Genomic DNA, 17527 nt, shown 5'->3' with positions numbered 1-17527 from the left:
AAAAGGAGAATTACCCTACATGGTCTTGGGAAAGATGTGAACAGGACCCAGTTAATGGAGTAAAAGGCAGGATTCCTCGAAGCATGCATGCTCCTCCTGGCAATGTGTTTCACTTCAAAACTTCAGAAGCAGTTCGCTTAAGAGGGAGTTTATTAATACTCTGGGAAGCAAAACATAAATCCACACTGTGCGTGTGTGTGTAGGCGGGGGTGGGTGGCAGTGCAGGAGAGGAGGGGGTGCAGGAGAAGCTCCCGGTGAGGGGGAGATTCAGTTTTGTTCCATTGCTGACAGCCTGGAAACACTGACCACTTTCCATTCAGTGCCTGCTCTCTTAGGTGTCCCTGCGGCCTGGGGCGGCTGTGTGTTTGTACAGACTTGCCATTTGTCAGGGATTGTTCAGACAATGACATCTGTTGGAGTCTGCTGGAGGAACTTGGCTTTCAAAATTGGGAAGCCTTTTGTCTTGTTAAATGGAAAAAGACAATGGCCTCTTTGCTGCTAGTGTAAGAGACCTGGGGGAGCCAGGTCTTAAAAATGCTAACTTAAAAATGCTGTTTTGGGGGCACCTGGGTGGTTCAGTCAAGGTTAAATGTCAGACTCTTGATTTCAGCTCAGGTCATAGTCTCGAAGTTCTTGACATCAAGCACAGAGTCTGCTTTTGAGTCTCTCTCTCCCTCTCTCTCAGCCCCTCCCCCGCTTGTGTGTGTGTGCGTGTGTGTGTGTGTGTGTATTTTATTTCTGAAAATAAAGAAATAAACGTTTAAAAAAATTTAAAAAAAGAAATAATCTATAGTGAAATGGTAATAGTCACTAGTTTAATTAAACAGAAACATCTATAATCTCATATCCAAACATAATGTAACAAGTGTTTAGTGTTTTCATTTTTATGTATTAGATTCCAATCTCACATTTTTATAATCAGTGGCAATCCTGAATTATGTCTTTTCACTCTTAATGTTATGTCATGTAATCATTTTATTATTATACCATACTATAATATTTAATTCCACTGGGTTAGTGGAGCATATTTATTATTATTAAACCTTTCCCCTGATATTAGACATTTGGGCCCTTTTTTTCTTTTTTTATTATTGTAGATAATCCTGAAATTAACATCATTAGATATTGAGCTTTCTGTTTTTGAAGAATGAAAGATAAATAACAGAGAACTAATGAAGGTGTTCTAAAACTTTTTGGGTCAGGACCCCGTACATTTCTTTTGAGAGCCTGAAAGAGCTTTTCTTTCTATGAGATGTTTGCCTTACTATATTAGAAATTATAACTGAGAAATTGAAAATACTTCATTTTAATGTATTTTAAAATAACTGTAAAAACCCAGCACATGTTAATGTGAATTACTATTTTTACAAACAGTAACTATATTTTCCAAAACAAAGAAATATATGAGAATGGCATTTTTACAAGTCCCTTTAATGTTTACTTTATAGATTCTCACGTTCACTTGTGTATTCAATCTTTTATATATATATATAATATATGTATATGTACATATATATGTATATATATGTATTCAATCTTTATATATATATATATATTTTGTTTGTTTGTTTGTTTTGTTTTTGTTTTTGTTTTTGTTTTTTAAGTAGGCTCCACACCCAGCATGGAGCTCAATATGTGGCTTGAACTCATGACTCTAAGATCAAGACCTGAGCTGAGATCAAGAGTCAGATGCTTAACTGACTGAACCACCCAGGTGCTCCTGTGATTCATTCTTTGACTGAAGTTTCTAAAGAAAACCTGCCCTCACACAGACATGTGCTTAGAAAAGGGAAGGGGAACCCTTAGGGGTCCTTGGACCACACTTTGAGTACCATTTGCCTGCAAACTTCTTGGCACTCTACTAAGCATTTCTCATATTTTTTCACTTAGAGATTTAGATGAGTATAAATTTAACATCCTCTTTTTTGAAGTCAAGATCCTGACAAGCTAGTCCCTTAGATAAAGTCACCCAGCTGGTTTCAGGGACTCCACTCTAATTTACTCCAACCACCTCTGATGCCACCTGTCCTGTTGACAGGTGTTGTATAAGGCTTGTGGGAACACAGAGCTGCATAAGGGATCCCAGACTTCAAGTTCCTCACTAGTCAAGGACTAGTGAAGTTCACAAATATTTGTAAGACCCAAAATAGTAAAATAACCCACTCTGTGGAACGCTTGTTTGCTCTCTGTCAGTATGATATATACACAGAAAAGTGCACATAACACTGCTCTAAAGAAACTGACCACACCTGCATTGTATCTCTTCTTAGGATGATTTTTGGATGGCTTTTATCAAGAGGCAGGGTAGAATAATAGAAAAGCAAGCTGGCCTGGAAGAATTGTAAACTCGCGGGTCTAGTGACCTCTTGGGCTCTCACTTTTCTTCTTCTGGAAATGGGGAGTTTAGCTGAAAAAAAAAAAACCCCAATGTAACCAAATTTTTGTCCACCCCTATCATTCTATGAGTCTGAGTGTGTTTGGGTACTCTGGAGGATTGGATTGTTGAAGTGCTGCTGGTTTGGAATCTTTGTCAATTTAAAATTGAGCTGATTAGGGAATAAAGCAGGAAGCCTGCCATCTAGTGGTGAATATATACATAGCTCTTTTGCTCAACTTTGGGGCTGAGCTTCTAGAACCAGAGGCCTTTTCTCCTCATCTGCATCTTCCTTAATTACAGGGGGTTTAGTTGTGCCACAGTTACAATAGTTAACTGTCTTAGCTAGATTATAACAAGTGAAGGGAATCCACTTGTGGTTTGGCTGACACCTGAGAGGGGAAGCCTCTTGGATTTGTAGTTAATTGCTCTGAAATTCTGCCTGCAGGCTTTGCCATGCCCTCAACATGCACTTTGGACAGGCTAACAGGAAGGGTAAATTGATAGGTATCCGTAAGATCCTGTCTCTTCAGAGTCTGGGGAGGGACACCAGCTTGAGTTCTTTCTTAGAGCGTATCATTAAAAGGGGTAGTTTTTTTTGCCTCCCCCCAGCCAGTTGACCCTTGAGTGTTTACTCATGAGAGGAGACACAAAAAAGAACAAAACCCTGAGCGGAGGCTCTGGGCAAGGGCGGGTCAGAGTTAGGTAGCAGCACTGAGGGCTGGGTTTCAATGGAAGAAGAGGCTGGGTGCTTGGCCAAGTGTGTGCAGACTGGAGAAGCAACACGGGCATTCTGTGGGTTCCTGAGAGTTCTATCTCCTTCATGCCCCACCCCCCCCTTCCCCGCTGTGGTGAATCAGGGAACGACAATAATCTCAACACACATCCCATTCCTGGCTGGCAAAGAGGATAGGAAACTGCATGACGTGACCAAGTGGTGCCCAGCCTTGAAACTAGAAAGAAACCAACCTGTAATACTATGTGGCCAGCCAAAAACATTTTTAAAAATAAGAATAAAAGTTGTGAACTCTAAAAGGCTGATAGTTGCTGGCCTACTAATTATTAATTTAAAATAATTATTGGGCCAGGCCCTGTGCCGGGTGCTGGGGTTAAGGGTGGCAGAAATGCATAATCCCTACCCTGGTGGGATGTACTGTCTAGAGATGAAGACACTGAACAAATAGTTATATAGTATATGCTTGGGGAGTCAATGACTCTGGTGATACTTCGGAGTTAGGGAGAGACAGAGAGAGAGTGTGTGAGGGTGCATGTACGTGCATGTGTGTAGGGGGCGTGTGTGCACACAGATGTGCATGTGTGTGGGGTGTTCGGGGCAGTCATAAAGGCAGGTGTAAAAATGCTGAGGCGAGAAGGGGCAAGGTACATCCAGAGAACTGAAAGGCAGTGGGTTCTCCCTCACAGTGCAGAAGAGTGGATGAGAGGGAGCTGGGGAGCCAGGCAGGGACCAACTCATATGGCCGTGTCCCACCTTTATCCTCACAAAATGGGAAAAAGGAAGAGGGTTGTGATCAGATTTGCGTTTTGAAAGCTCACTCTGGCTGCAGTGTGCTGGCCACATTGCATGAGAGCACAGGAGGGGACAGGAAGGAACAGGAGGAGACAAAGGAAAGCCCGTTGGGAGGCAGCTGAGCTCAGGAGAGAGAAGAGAAAGGAGTGGAGAGAGAACTGGGGTTGCCAGGCTTGCCCAGGGACCACAGGTCCAGGATTCGTAGGCTTTTGCAGTGAAGGGCGATCATAGTCAGGACCATGGTAACTTCTGAGCATGGGAACCAAGGGACACAGGACCCTCTTGATTCTGAGCAATGCCTGAGAGAGTTGTCCATTTAATATCAATAAGACAGGGCTGTCTGTTGTTATTGCTAACGTCAAACCTATTTTGGAGGTTCTCGCTAATGAAGTAAGAAAAGAAATGAGATAGTCTGTATGAATATTACTGAAGAAGGGAAAATTATCTTTTTTCTCAGGTTGGCTTGCAAACCCAGCCTGATAACAAGTAATTAAAATTAATAACTATTAAAATTAATAATGGAATTTTGAAAGGTGGCTATATGCAAGATAAGTAGACAAAAATCAATAGCCTTTCTCTATACTAACAAATAGACATTTCGTATTCATGGATGAGACAACTTATAAAAACATAAATCCTTCTGAAGTTAATGTATACATTTAATGCTCTTCTAGTCAGAATCCCAAGGGTGCGTGTTTGTGTGCACATGTACGTACCTAAATCAGGATTAAATTATCTTAAAGTCCTGCCTTGTTGATGAGGTTGTTTAGATTTCTGTCTTGGCTTATATTCTGTCTGTTTGATCTGTCTTGTACTGAGAATGGCGTGTTAAACTCTCCCTGTAGTGCATTTCTATTTGTCTTTGCTTTTCTGCTTTCTATAGATGGAGTGTTCACCATTCCCATCCCAAGGTAATCACTATCTTTCCCTCTGAGTGATACCATAGATGAATAATTTTGCCTATTTTGTCCTTAAATTAATGGAGTCACATAGCATGTGTGCTTTTGGTTCTGGTTTCTTTGATCTAGTATAATGTTTGTTAGATTCAACCATATTGTTGCATGGCATTGTAGATTGCCTATTCTCATTGAGGTGTTTTATCCCATGGGTATATACCACAACTTATCCATCCTTTCAACTATTGATGGACTTCTGGGTAGTTTTGAGTTTGGGGTTACTGCAAATAGATTTGCTATGGTATTCTTCCCTGTATCTTTTGGTGTGCATTTGTGTGCATGCCTGCTGAGTATATACGCAAAAGTGGAATTTCTAGATTGCAGGTACCAATCAACTTTTTTGAAAATTTAATTTAATTTTATTATTAAAATTTTTTTTCTTTTTTTTTAAATTTTTTTTATAACATTTATTTATTTTTGAGACAGAGAGAGACAGAGCATGAACGGGGGAGGGTCAGAGAGAGAGGGAGACACAGAATCGGAAGCAGGCTCCAGGCTCTGAGCCGTCAGCCCAGAGCCCAATGCGGGGCTCGAACCCACGGACCGCGAAATCGTGACCTGAACCGAAGTCGGCTGCTTAACCGACTGAGCCACCCAGGTGCCCCTAAAAAAATTTTCTTGATGTTTATTTACCTTTGAGAGTGAGAGAGACAGAGCATGAACAGGGGAGGGGTAGAGAGAGAGAGTGGGAGACACAGAATCCGAAGCAGGCTCCAGGATCTGAGCTGTCAGCACTGAGCCTGACGCGGGGCTCGAACTCACAAATTGTGAGATCATGACCTGAGCCAAAGTTGGATGCTCAACAGACTGAGCCACCCAGACGCCCCTAATTTAATTTTATTTTTTTAATAATTTTTTAATGCTTATTTATTTTTGAGAGAGAGAGAGAGAGAGAGAGCGTGAGCAGGGGAGGAGCAGAGAGAAAGAGGGAGACACAGAGTCCGAAGCAGACTCCAGGCTCAGAGCTGTCAGCACAGAGTGCAATGCACAGCTGGAACCCACCAACCATGAGATCTTGACCTGAGCCGAAGTCGGTGCTCAACTGAGTGAACCATCCAGGTGCCCCCGGGTACCAATCGACTTCTGATGTCTTACTCCTAGATACGAACAGATAGTCAAGGTTTCCGAACATCTGAGGAAAGCCTCTTGTGTAAGAAAGACACAAGAAACACACACAGAGCAAACAAACAAATACAAGTGTGTTTACTTTTCCTATTAATAGTTCCAAGGAATCTTATCCTATGGCATGGCCTGACTTTGGTTGTCTTCCTCACATGTCGTGATAACAATAAACATTGTGGTAGATTTAGTAGCCATCATTGTATATGTAGAATTTTCGGGCAGTTGGGCTGTTGTGCAGGTGGGTTCCTTTTGGGTTTTGGTGTCATACAGGTAGAATATTTCTTCAGTTTTGTGGACACCATCTTGGTTACATACAGCACACCACATGCCATGAAGGCATTGCTTGCTGTAGGGCAAAACAGCCTGTTTTCCCAGAACAAGGATGGTTGGAAGGTGGTCTTGTTGATTTTGACCAAGACGATATTACCTCTGGATTCCTCAGTTTCACAAATGGCTCAGAGGCCTGTGTCATTGATAGCGATGTCTTCATTGACAGAGAGATAATCTTCATAGAAGGAAGAACTGAAGACAAGATAATTGTTAAGAGTTGCCGTTGGCAATAGGCTGGCTTGGACCCTGTTTGAAGTGACATTCACCTGGCACATGTTGTGGGAGTTGACATTATAGTAAAGCTGGTTCTTGTCATGACCGTTTCAGAGCCATTTCCTTGAATTAACAAGCCTGTGGAAATGACAGCCCCGAGCTGTTTTAATTTGGTCATCCTTTGGCTAAGGATGATGGGGGAAGAAGGTATAATGCTCTAATCCAGTGCCTTCTGGCCTAGTTCCAGGGAGAGGTCCTTCCCCAGCTTCTACTGTCGGATGGGGTGGTATGGAGAACAAAAGGCTGGCTGAGGTTGGTGATGCCTCCGTGGGCACAGAACCCCGGGGGTGTGAAAGGGACAGCCTGAGGATTTGTAGACATTGTGCATAGCTACAGAGACAATGCTGGCCCAAAGCAAATGTTCTACAGGTGTTGGGGAGGGAATGATGGAAGGAAGGAAGCTGACCAGTGACCTCTCTATCTTGGATGGATACAACTTGGAGAGGGGAAACCTCAAAGTTTTATTTTAAGGGTACCCATTCTTTGGGGTTCCCAAACCTTGGGCTTTCGTTGGGTCATTGTATTAGTCTGCTTAGGGTACCTAACTAAATACCACAGACTGAGTAGCTTAAACAACAAAAATTTATTTTCTTGCAGTTCCGGGTACTGGAAGTCCAGATCAAGGTGTCAGTAGGTTTCATTTCTCTGAGGCCTCTCTCTTTGGCTTGCAGATGGCTGCTTTCTGGCCATGTTCACACAGCTTTTCCTCTGTGTGTGTGCATCCCTGGTGTCTCTTCTTCTTATAAGGACAACAGTCATATTAGCTTGGGTCCCACCCATATGAAATCATTTAATATTAATTACCTCTTAAGGGCCTTATTTCCAGATATAATCATAGTTTAAATTATTAGGGATTAGGGCTTCAACATATGAATTTTGAGGGAACACAGTCTAGTTAATAGGAGTCATCTGATGACAAGCTGATCTGACTAGATGACCACTGGAGAGAAAAGGCACGGCATTAGCTCAGAGTCCCCGGGTACTCCTGTTTCTAGGTTGCTTGGGTTAGGGTGTTCATGGCCTGGAGTGGTGGTTCTGGGGTTCATGAACAAGCCTGCTGATAATATGTGTTGAGCAGGATCTGTGGGGAGAGGGGTGTAGGGAACAATCCTCTGAGGAGGGTCTCTACCTCATCCAAGTTAGACCTTGCCATACATTCTCTAGAGTTTGGACTTGGACTTACCACAGATCCAGAATGTGTCACTGCCAGGTGAACTAACATGATAATGAGAAGGCATCTAGCTATCCTGATCATAGATTTCCCAGCATTGTGGGATATTGTTTTCTAGGAGTTCAAGATTCTCTCACTTTACCCACAATGCAAATATATTCAATTAAAACAATTTTTAAAGGGTTTATTTGTTTTTTGAAAGAGAGAGAGAGACAGAGCATGAGTGGGGGAGGGGCAGAGAGAGGAAGACACAGAATCTGAAGCAGGCTCCAGACTCTGAGCTGTCAGCACAGAGCCCAGTGTGGGGCTCGAACCCACGAACTGTGAGATCATGACCTGAGCCGAAGTTGGACACTTAACCAACTGAGCCATCCAGGTGCCCCATATTCAGTTTTTTAAAGACAACAGTTGGGTTTAACTCTGTTAGATTGTAAGCTTCTTAGAACAGGAAATGTATCTGTAATTACTTTGATAAACATTCCTCTTCTAGTACCTAATATAAAACTCAATCCTTATTGATTACACAGTAAGCATTGCTTACTGAAAGATTGGGAGGGGTTACATGTTGGGGAAAAAAAGGATAGCGGGAAGTAAATACCTGGGGGAAAAAAGGTTGCCTCATTATACTTTATTTAAAAATAAATAAATTAGAAAAAAAAAAAGATAGGTAAATTAGAATAGGTATCCCTACATGCTTATTAAATTTGCAAATATAAAAGTGTAAAATTAGGGGTACCTGGGTGGCTCAGTGAGTTAAGTGTTCAACTCTTGATTTTGGCTCAGGTCATGATCTCATGGTTGTGAGATCAAGGCCCACATTGGGCTCAGTGCTGGGTGTGGAAGCCTGCTTGGGATTCTCTTTCTCCTTCCTTCTGCCCCTTACCCATTCTCTCTCTCTCTCTCTCAAAAAAAAAAAAAAAAAGGAAAATTCAATGCTGGTGAAGCTATGAGGAAACATGTTTACTCACGATATTTGCAAATTACTCTTTATATCACATATGTACAAATGGGCATATTTATAATACTGTGTACATTGTATATCAGTAGAACAATTTAACAATGTCTAATTCATTCTGTGAGGCTATTGATAAACTGCGATCTGTATTTTTTGTTTTGTGAAATTCATGACTTACTTTGGAGGAACAAATAGGCAAAAACAAAACACAAGGTTGCCAGCTACACATCTTTTCACCAATACTGGGTCTCAGGTCCCTGGGAGGTGTAGTCCGCTGACACTCTTCCAGTTTCTATTACAGTTTAGTTAGTCCCTTTTGATGCTTTAGGACACATCCTTTGTCAGAACGTTCCAGTGCTTCTTACCTCTGAGTAAAGGGCAGCTCTGGAAACCTCAGGGCCTGGGCAAAGGAACCCTAAGCCGTCTCAATGTTGTGCCACATGACTTTACCCTTTGGGCCTTCCTGGACGAGGGCTGAGGCTTCAGCAAAGTGAAATGAGGCTCTTGGGACTGAGTGATAGCCAAGTGATCTTGGGTCAGTGTCAGGACCTCTTTGGGCCTTTCTCATCTCAAAAAGCAGGGCCTATGGTTAGAGCCGAGGGACCTTAGTTGTTTTCTGGTCCAGATGCCTCAATGACAAACACAGAGACAGTAGCAGCTAATGTTCCCTTACTGAATGCCAACCACTGTCCTAAGGACCTTATATTAATTTGTTGATTGAAGGATTTAATTCTTTCAACAACCTTATGAAGTTAGAAATATTATCGTCTCGATTTTATAAATATTAAAACCAAGGCTCAAAGAGGTGAAACAGTTTGTCCAAAGTTACACAGCTCGCGAGTGCCTGAGCTGGGTTCAAACTCAGACTGTCTGACTCTGCACCTCTGACCCTTGGACACTATGGCAGGGGTTTTCAAACTCTTCTGAGTATGGTGCACAACGAGAATTCATTTCGACATGATCACTCATTATGCATAAACGACGAAAATACAAGTTTCATCACACATGTGATGCAATTTCCATGCTATTCCATTTCATACCTTTCCAATAAGTCCTGGTCATGATGCACTAAATTGACCTCAACTCATATGAGGATGCTGCCCTACTTGAGGAAGGCACTATACCATTCTATAGTACCATGCAGAGACCACATGTGGTGTCATGTTCAAAGTCACAGATCCATTAGTGGCAGAGCTGGGTCTAGAACCCTGGTCACCAGGATCAAAGTCCAGGACGCTTTCCCTGTATCATCCTGGGAGGTCTGTGGTGCGTCCTATGGGTGTGAAATAACCTATTTTGGGGGAGGCCAGTGGGTTAGAGTGCATAGGGAAGGGGTCAAGGCTTTGCAGAAGCAGTACATGAAGGGTCCCCCTTATCTCACTTAAGACCCATGGGAGCACCTGTTCCCCCATCCCCCGGTGCTTTGCTCAGGGGCAGGCCCTCCTGCACCAAGGGCTCTGCCCTGTTGTCTGGAGTTCACAGCAGGGAGGTCATCAGGCTTCATTTCAAGCTAATCCACATGCTTAGTTAGGCTAGTGATCTTTTGCACATATTGAACAATTATTTTCCCATTGCTTTCCAGCTGTTAGAGAAACATGCATCAGACTCATTGGTTGGCTAAGGTGCCCTGAGTCTGCTGATCCCAATCCCAGTCTCTGCTTGGGGACTCAGCTTCATGGATTCATGTGTTGTCATTTTTGTTATCCTTTTCCCCTCCTCCATCCTCCAAGGTCCAGCTGAAGCCCTGCTTCTGCTATAATTTCTTCCCTGCCTACTCTGCCGGCACAAATCCCTCCCTTCTCCAAAGAACTTATTGTCCCCAATATGCATGTGCTATAGCTGAGAAACAGTCTTGTTTCACATTATATTTTATTTCATGAATATAGAGCCTTCACCCCAGATCACCACTTACTAAGTGTCTTAAGCAAGTCACTTAAACACCTAAGCTCCATCAACAAATTGCTATCTCTCAGGGCTTTTACGAGGACTATTGGAGAAAAGGTCTGTAAATATCCAACATATTGTATGATCTGTACCCTTCCAACAAACATTTATCAAGTCTTTACTATGTGCAGATACTGTGCTTTTCCTAATTGAAAAAATGAGGATGCCCAGGGTTATGTTAAGAGCTTTGGGAATACAGTAGAAGAAATCCTGGCCTCTGCTCCCTCATGTTTAGAATTGAGTTAGCAGGTTGGTTAAACTTGCATGCTACAAGGCAGTGTATGAACAAGTACAGAAAGGAGCCCTTTCTGTAACAGGTGGTAGAGAAGCTCAGAGCTTCATAGGCATGGTAAGAAGATGAAATGCCAAGAAAACCAGGGTTTTGTTTCATTCAGTGCTGTCCCCAGTGCCTACAGCCATGCCTGTGCACCTGTGGGTGCTCAAGAAAGAGAAGTGAATGTCGATGAATGACTTGGAGAGACTGTCAGTATGTGTGAGCATGCTCCCCATATGACATAAAACTGAGTCCTGAGGGAGAACAGAGGGACTGACCCACCTAGGGTTCCAGGGATGGGGAACAGCTGGGATGAGCGCCTCCTGGCCATTTCCTTCAGGCAGGCTCCCCTCTGTTGCAGGCAGGATGGAATCAATCCTAGTACATGGATTCAATGAATTTGTGATAACGTAGGTAAGGGTCAAGCTGACTTTCAAACTGTCAAAGGAGCGTGGGGCCCCTGGGTGGCTCAGTCAGTTAAGCATCCAAGTCTTGGTTTCGGCTCAGGTCACGATCTCATGGTTTGTTGAGTTCGGGCCCCACATTGGCCTCCGCACTGAGAGCAAAGAGGCTGCTTGGGTTTTCTCTCTTGCTCTCTCTCTCTGACCCTCCCTGGCTTGAACTCTCTCTCTCTCTCTCTCTCTCTCTCTCTCAAACAAACAAACAATCAGAGGTGTCCCCAAAATGATAAGGAATATAAACAGGGAACTATGAGTCCATTGGAAAGTAGTTTAAAAAATTTAGAATCACTATTTTGAAAACAATCAACTTGCTGATTATAAATTATTCTTATCTATTTTTATCACTATTAAGTAATTGGCAGCTACAATGACCTAGTAAGTTCCACATGGCTTTCTCTATAAACACCTTAAATACTCATCTTCGATGGGGTGCGTGGGTGGCTCAGTCAGTTAAGCGTCTGACTTCAGCTCAGGTCATGATCTTGTGGTCCTTGGGGTTGAGCCCCGCATGGGGCTCTGTGCTGACAGCTCAGAGCCTGGAGCCTGCTTCGGATTCTGTGTCTCCCTCTCTCTCCACCCCTCCCCAGCTCGCGCTCTATGTCTGTCTCTTAAAAATGAATAAACGTTAAATAAAATAAAATAAAATACTCATCTTTGGAGTTCAAAAACATTCTATGTTCACACTGGTGTTTTCCTGAATTGGGAATTTGAGAAAAAGACACCTTCCCTCTCGTGCCTCTCATTGGATCACACACACAGGACATTTAGAACATGTAAAAAACAAAAGTAGTCTACCACCCCACATCCCCACATTCCCCACGATCTCTCATCCCCACATTACCAACAACCCCCGACCCCCACGTTACCCTCAACCTCTCCATCCCCATATAACCCACAGCTCCACTTTCCTAGGACTACTATTAACCTTTTAGTCTCATTGTTTCTAGTCTTTCTTTATGCATTCTCTCCCCCCACCCCCTCCACTAATGTAGTTGAGCTCACCCTGCAAGTTAAATTTTGCCACTTGTTTCTCTAACTGACATTAGGAAGTAAGTTTCTCCCCTTCATCCCAACCTCCTTGTAAATCACATTCTAAATCTTGGCCCAATGATCTCACGTACAGACGCAGGGATTTTAAAGCCATGGGAAGTAGTTCTCTTTGCTGGAGAGATGGCTTCTCTCACCTTGTGGGCAGGGGACCCAGAAGAGTTTTGCAGATGCTTCACTTGGTCTGTGGGGAAAGCTGGTCCTAGGGGCAGGGGGGTGACTCTGCACCGTGTCCTGGGTCCCCCGGTGCCCCCTTCACGGGGTTGGCAGGCCCTTCATCTCCCACAGCATGAAAGAACAGTGCAGTGATTAGGATGAAATCAGCAGGGCTGTCTGAGGAAGGGAGGGGCCTGTCAGGCGGGTACAAAACATGCCCTCAAAATATACCCAAATGCACAGGAAACAGCTGTCCTTTAGAATCCTAATGCTCAGAAAGTATCAACCGTTAGCACGTTGTATTTCTACAACAACTTGGATGGACTTGGGAAAATCACCCCATCCTATCTTTCTGGGCTTTTGTCCCCTTATTTGGCAAGTAACTGGCGGTGCCTGGTGGTATGCCAGGGATTGGCAAGGCCCACAGCACATATGTGGCCAACCTCTGACTATTTGGAACATCATTCTTTTTTTTTTTAATGCTTATTTACTTATTTTGAGAGAGAGAGAGAGAGAGAGAGAGAGAGAGAGAGAGAGAGAGAATGAGTGGGGAAGAGGCAGAGAGAGAGAGAGAGAGAGAGAGAGAGAGAGAGAGAGAGAATCCCAAGCAGACTCTGTGCTGTCAGCAGGGAGTCCGACTCAGGACTGGATCTCACGGACCCTGAGATCATGACCTGAGCCAAAATCAAGAATCAAGAGTCAGATGCTTAACCAACTGGGCCACCCAGGTACCCCTGGAACATCATTCTTAATATAAAAGCAAATATGTTTATCTTGGGGAATAGAATGCAAAATTTGCTTTTGTTTTAAAAATGAAGCACAAGTCTTCAAAAAACAATTTGGTAGATACTTCTAGAAACTCTGGGGATATGCTTTTGTTCTTCTCTGCCAGAGGGAGTGCCTCAGTTTGAGACACTCTGGACCAGAGGGTGGCTGGAGATCCTCTCACGTATGATATAGAAGCCCCTCTGGGCATAGGTCACAAACATCTTTCACAATTACTCTCGACAAGTTCAGCCGTCGTGAGTGCACTGTTTTCTAATACTTTACATGTTGTCTCCTCTCCTTCCCTCTCCCTACGTTCCAGCTGGCCTCCTATCTGTTCACTTGGTCCTGCCTCAGAATCTTTGCCCCAGCTGTGCCCCTGCCTGAAATGCTCTTCCTCCCTGTCTTCATGGGGTAGGTACGTCCTCCTCATCACTTGGGTCTCAGGGGAAATGGCCCCTCCTTTCCTGACTATGACATACTCCCTGGCACACATCACTTGTATTTTCTCAGTAGCTTTTATCAATATCTGATTTTTTGTGCATTCTGGGTCAATTTTCTGTTATCTGACTTCCTCAGACAGAAAGTAAATTCCACGAGAACAGCAATTCTCTCCCATTTTACTCGTTTTTTTCTTGGCACCTAGAATATCACACGGAGTCAGGCATGCAGAAGGCATTCTGTAGCTGTTGAGTGGATAAGGGAACCAGGCACCTTTACTAATAGTGGTGACCCTGTGCATAAGGTTGTCGATTGGTCAGGACACTGCATTCCCCAAGTATCCTAAAGTATTGGGTATTGGCCTTGATAGGTGGGATATGGTAACCCCAGAGGACACTGGGAAGTTCTTGTTTCTGAAGCCTCAAGAAATGGAGAGTGTCCTCTTCCCTAATCAGCTTTCATTTATTCTTTAGTTTCTGCCATTCTGGTCCTTGTGATCTAAGAAATACTCACGTCAGAGAGGTAGGGTGGCGAGACGACACGAGATCAGTCACAGGAGCTGCAATCTCCCTGTCTAATCCCTTCTGTGTATTTCTCCATCGATCAACCCCGTTGACGCCGTGAACCCAGCAACTGCTCCAGAGCCCTCTGGCTTGAAGGCTCCCAAGCAAGGCACATGAAAGGGCAAGACAGAGGTCACACTTGCATACCTCTCTCTCTTTGGCAAGTCCTCCCATGGTCATGAGGGCTTGGGGGCAGAAAGGCCTTCAGGTCAGTTAGCCCACCAAATCCCTTTATTTCTGCATTTAGGAAATCCAAGGGTCTTCACTTCGCACAGCCAGTTGGAATATATTGCTCAGTTTAATTCCCAAATATTTTCTGTGTGCAGAAGATTGGGCAAGGTATTGTGGGTGGATGGGAGCCACAAAGATGAACAGAATGTAGTCACGAAATGAATATGAGGAAAGCCAGTCTCACAAATGACTATAATTCAGGACAGAATGCAATGAAAACAAGTAGGGAAAACGAGTTTTTCTTTCGCAGCCTTCTAAGGAGGCTGGTTAAAGAAGAGATCTTTATACAAGTTGGAGGTAGTGACAGCATGAGTTCTATCTAGATGAGACCCTCTAATCCCAGCTGATGCCAGACTTACTCTGTGACTTTGGAGGGTTTTTTTCTCCTGTTTGGGTCTAATCTGGGGAAAGAGAGGTTGGATCCCTAAGACACTCTTCACACTCAAAACAATTGTATAAGTTCTAGAAGAAATTAAGAAGTGGGGAGCCATTCTCAGTAGGGCATACATTTCCAAAACTATAAAGGAAGAGATTGATACTACATGACTACATGGAAATTTTTTTTTAAAAATCACCATGGGAAAACATACCGTAAACATAGTTCAAAGACCAGGGACAAGCTGAGAAAATACACTTCAAATATATGGTGGCCAAAGAGCTAATTTCCTTCTTTTATAAGAACGTACACAAATCAACTTGGATGGGACTCTGCTCCCTCATCTGAAACCCAGGGGATTGAACCAGTGTTTGCCAAGGCCCCTGCCTTCACTCTTGGAGTCTTCTTGGGAGGCCCGCATTGCTCAGGCATGGCTGGGAAATGCGGGAATCCCATAGAGGTATCCTGGGGAGCTACCCTGCTAGTTGACCCCAGCCACCTGGTTCCGCCCAACTCAGAATGGTGTCTGGGGGGGGGGGTAAAGTGGGGCAGTGTGGGTGTGGAACAAGGCGACAGCTGTGCCCAGGTGACTCTCTCTGACCTGCCCCCATCACTGACGTCCCCTGCAAACTATTTCCCAGCTGAGCCTGAAGCGGAAGAAAATTGTTCAAAGTCATTGGTAAGTTCTAGACATCTGACACATTTCTGTCCATTTCCTGAGCACCTACTATGAGCGGGCTGGCCACTGTAGGGTGCCTGCTACGAGGGTAAGTGACATAGTGTTCCCATGCTGTTCTCTACATGAAGCTAGAGAGAGAGCGGTGTGGTGAAGGAGTGGCTCTGCGTGCAGGGAAGAAGTGATAAGGATGGGGACTTGCATGGGGCCGTGTCTCCAGCCCTCGCACACACAAGAAAGTGGTGATGGCGAGTGGGAGCCATCAAAGGTTATAATCAAGGGGAAATGCTGCAGATTTGTGAGTTAGATCACACTGGTGGCTGGGGGAAGGACGAGCAAGAAGCTGTTGGAATGTTCTAGGTGAGAAGTAGTGAAGGCAAGAGCTCACTCTGGTCAGTGTAGCCACAAGAGGGACAGAGTGTCATTGGGCCGCCAGCCCACTGTGGGCCACTGAACCAGAGTGCTGCTGCCTTCGCCTCGGCCGTATCTCAGGGAGCGACCGTCCCTCTGCCAGTGAGTGCCCCATGCCTCTGTAATCCAGACTTGGCTGGCCCTTTGCCCTTCACCTTGGTACTCACCCGGCATCCAACTTGAGGCTGTTCTCACTATTTCATCTCACCTGATGGCTCAATTCCAGTGCACCTGTGGGGGCATGTATATTCCCCCCAAGTTTTCATCAAGAGATTAGAAAGAAGGTTTGCATCACCTTCCTCGAGATAAAACTCATAAAATCTCCTTTAAACATCTCCATTCCTTCCTCACTTTCCCTTCAGGTACCAGATAACTGTTTCCTCTGTCTTTTTTCTTTCTGACTTTATGGTCTCTAAAATCTTTCTCCTTCCCCTGAGCAGTCGAACTCTGGTCCTCAGCCTGCTAAATCAGAAGCCAGACTGTTAGCTGGCCCCAGCACTTTAGGATGGAAGTTAGAGACCATCTTTGTATACTCAGGCACGTGGCATACAAAATGATTTAGCAAAACATAGAAAAAACCAACGAACAACAGTAGTGACAATAAAACCTGTAGGCTCTTCCAGGGATGGGGCTGGGGAGTGGTGGTGACATATTCTCATACATCTCTGCATGCTCCCAGCTGGGCCTTGCAAGACCTTCCTTCCACATGGGGTAAGTTTGTTGGACATGTGTCAATTTAGAGAATTTACGTATATTTCTGGGAATTGGTTTTCTTTTTTTTTTTCTTCAAATTTTTATTTAAATTCAAGTTAGTTCACATACAGTGCAATGTTGGTTTCAGGAGTAGAATTCAGTGATTCATCACTTACATACGACACCCAGTGCTCGTCACAAGGGCTCTCCTTAATGCCCATCAGCCATCTAGCCCATCCCTCACCTACTTCCCTCTATCAACGCCCAGTTTGGTCTCTATCTTTAAGAGTCTCTTACGGTTTGATTCCCTCTCTCTCTCTTGTTTCCCCCTCCCATATGTTCATCTGTTTTGTTTCTTAAATTCCACATGTGGGCAAAATCATATGGTATTTGTCTTTCTCTGGTTGACTTATTTCGCTTAGCATAATACGCTGTAGCTCCATCCATGTTGTTGCAAATGGCAAGATTTCATTCTTTTTGATGGCTGAGTAATATTCCATTGTATATATAGACCACATCTTCTTTATCCATTTTTCAGTCAGTGGACATATGGGCTCTCTCCATAGTTTGGCTATTGTTGATAATACTGCTATAAACATCGGGGTGCATGTACCCCTTTGAATCTGTATTTTTGTATCCTTTGCGTAAATACCGTGTAATGCAATTGCTGGATTGTAGGGTAGTTCTATTTTTAACTTTGTGAGGAACCTCCATACTGTTTTCCAGAGTGGCTGCACCAGTTTGCATTCCCACCAACGGTACAAGAGGGTTCCCCTTTCT

General features: G+C 43.9%; 1 long non-coding RNA gene across 1 annotated transcript in view; it reads left to right on the top strand.

The window, feature by feature from the left end:
- LOC123584114 overlaps positions 1-17527 on the top strand; it is a 139744-nt gene that overhangs the window by 26838 nt on the left and 95379 nt on the right. The window lies entirely within an intron of this gene.

This window comes from Leopardus geoffroyi, chromosome B3 (genome assembly GCF_018350155.1).
Source record: "Leopardus geoffroyi isolate Oge1 chromosome B3, O.geoffroyi_Oge1_pat1.0, whole genome shotgun sequence".
Classification (NCBI taxonomy): domain Eukaryota; kingdom Metazoa; phylum Chordata; class Mammalia; order Carnivora; family Felidae; genus Leopardus; species Leopardus geoffroyi.
The sequence above is the reverse complement of the archived record's forward strand: the minus strand, read 5'-3'. Positions and strand labels throughout refer to the sequence as shown.